Genomic DNA, 2,812 nt, shown 5'->3' with positions numbered 1-2,812 from the left:
GATGACCTCTATGGAAGGGCTGATGACCTCTATGGAAGGGCTGATGATCTCTATGGAAGGGCTGATGATCTCTATGGAAGGGTTGATGACCTCTATGGAAGGGCTGATGATCTCTATGGAAGGGCTGATGACCTCTATGGAAGGGCTGATGACCTCTATGGAAGGGCTGATGACCTCTATGGAAGGGCTGATGATCTCTATGGAAGGGTTGATGATCTCTATGGAAGGGCTGATGACCTCTATGGAAGGGTTGATGATCTCTATGGAAGGGCTGATGATCTCTATGGAAGGGCTGATGATCTCTATGGAAGGGCTGATGATCTCTATGGAAGGGCTGATGATCTCTATGGAAGGGCTGATGATCTCTATGGAAGGGCTGATGACCTCTATGGAAGGGCTGATGATCTCTATGGAAGGGCTGATGACCTCTATGGAAGGGCTGATGACCTCTATGGAAGGGCTGATGATCTCTATGGAAGGGCTGATGATCTCTATGGACGGGCTGATGACCTCTATGGAAGGGCTGATGATCTCTATGGAAGGGCTGATGATCTCTATGGAAGGGCTGATGATCTCTATGGAAGGGCTGATGATCTCTATGGAAGGGTTGATGACCTCTATGGAAGGGCTGATGACCTCTATGGAAGGGCTGATGATCTCTATGGAAGGGCTGATGATCTCTATGGAAGGGCTGATGACCTCTATGGAAGGGCTGATGATCTCTATGGAAGGGCTGATGATCTCTATGGAAGGGTTGATGATCTCTATGGAAGGGCTGATGATCTCTATGGAAGGGTTGATGATCTCTATGGAAGGGCTGATGATCTCTATGGAAGGGTTGATGATCTCTATGGAAGGGCTGATGATCTCTATGGAAGGGCTGATGACCTCTATGGAAGGGTTGATGACCTCTATGGAAGGGCTGATGATCTCTATGGAAGGGCTGATGATCTCTATGGAAGGGCTGATGATCTCTATGGAAGGGCTGATGATCTCTATGGAAGGGCTGATGAACTCTATGGAAGGGCTGATGACCTCTATGGAAGGGCTGATGATCTCTATGGAAGGGTTGATGACCTCTATGGAAGGGCTGATGATCTCTATGGAAGGGCTGATGATCTCTATGGACGGGCTGATGACCTCTATGGAAGGGCTGATGACCTCTATGGAAGGGCTGATGATCTCTATTGAAGGGCTGATGATCTCTATGGAAGGGCTGATGACCTCTATGGAAGGGCTGATGATCTCTATGGAAGGGCTGATGATCTCTATGGACGGGCTGATGACCTCTATGGAAGGGCTGATGATCTCTATGGAAGGGCTGATGACCTCTATGGAAGGGCTGATGATCTCTATGGAAGGGCTGATGATCTCTATGGAAGGGCTGATGATCTCTATGGAAGGGCTGATGATCTCTATGGAAGGGCTGATGACCTCTATGGAAGGGCTGATGATCTCTATGGAAGGGCTGATGATCTCTATGGAAGGGCTGTGCCAGGTGAGGAAAGGGTTGCAGTGAGGCGAAATTGGCCAACGTTTGTAATTGTATGGGACAATGTGGCATTTCACCACTCCCGTGCAGTCACAGGGTTTGCAACCGATCCCAGGATGGTGTCACTTTTCCTCCCACCTGACGCTCCATTCCTCAACCCCATAGAGGAATTATTTTCCTCATAAAGGTGGAAGGTTTATGACCACCATCCACATGATCAAATGTTCCTCCTGGACGCAATGAACGCTGGATACCTGCACATATCTGCAGAAGATTGCCAGGGATGGACCAGGCATGCCAAATGATTATTTCCTAGTTGTATTGCCCAAGATGTAATGTGGATGAGAACCTGTGGCCAAATGCAGAAAACAGGGTTGGCTAGCTTTGCTTCTGCTGTATCTGTATCGGTAGATGGTGTATATACAAAGTCTTGTATTTTGGAATCACTCAATGCCAAAAAATGACATAAAACATATTGAAGCATATTGCATCATGTCTGATTCATTTCTGTAACATATACTGCAGTGAATTCTAAACAGTAGAGGTGTCATTCTTGTTTTGTAAAGACATTTTACAAAAGAAAACATTGTGTAATGCTCCCTGTCGTTAGTGTTTTTTAGGTCATTGTTTTATGAGTGACAAAGTGTGCTTGTTGGGTGACAACATTTGCTAGTGTTATGGAAGAATGAGTTGATTTGAGACGTGTTTTGGTAGTTTTAGTGCATTTTGGATGTGAACAGCTGTGCCAAGCTGAAAGTTGGTTAAGAGAACTGTGTGAAGAGTTTTGAAAAAGTGACCTAAGTATTGAGATTGTAAAAAACTGTAATGTATTTACCAGTATTCTTGAAAACATTTTATATAACAACATGGACCTTTTCAGATAGTAGTTGAGTACCCTGCTATAGGGAATACAAGTTCACATCATTAGACAGATAATATGAACTTGTGCGGTTGTCTATAAAAGTGGTTCCCAAACTTTTTTCATCCAGGCCCCCCTTCCAGCATTAGGGAATATCCCACTCCCCCCTGCACACCCCTATTTCTATGGGTACAAGCACCGTTCATGAAACAAACTTTCCACAACCGTCCTGTTGGCGAAGAGAGAATTTTGCCGGTTTAAAGCTTATTTCCTGCAATTCAACACATCTTGCATCATCAGTTTCTCTTGTCATGTTAGTCATTGTATACCTTAGAGAGCTATTTATAACTTGTCAGAAATGTCCAGATCAACTAGCCCATGTCAGCTAACATTTTTTAGCTAGGTTTTTTAGCCCATAGATTTTGTAGTAATGTTGTAATGTTTGAGGTACTCAAATATCA

The 2,812-nt window shown here is 44.6% G+C and overlaps 1 protein-coding gene across 2 annotated transcripts in view; it reads right to left on the bottom strand.

The window, feature by feature from the left end:
- The window catches only part of adamts17 (ADAM metallopeptidase with thrombospondin type 1 motif, 17), a 218,506-nt gene that overhangs the window by 44,559 nt on the left and 171,135 nt on the right, over positions 1 to 2,812 (bottom strand). The gene's annotated exons all lie outside the window — the stretch shown is intronic.

This window comes from Salvelinus alpinus, chromosome 5 (assembly GCF_045679555.1).
Source record: "Salvelinus alpinus chromosome 5, SLU_Salpinus.1, whole genome shotgun sequence".
Classification (NCBI taxonomy): Eukaryota; Metazoa; Chordata; class Actinopteri; order Salmoniformes; family Salmonidae; genus Salvelinus; species Salvelinus alpinus.
Note: the sequence above shows the minus strand (reverse complement) of the source record. Positions and strands in the feature narration are given on the sequence as shown.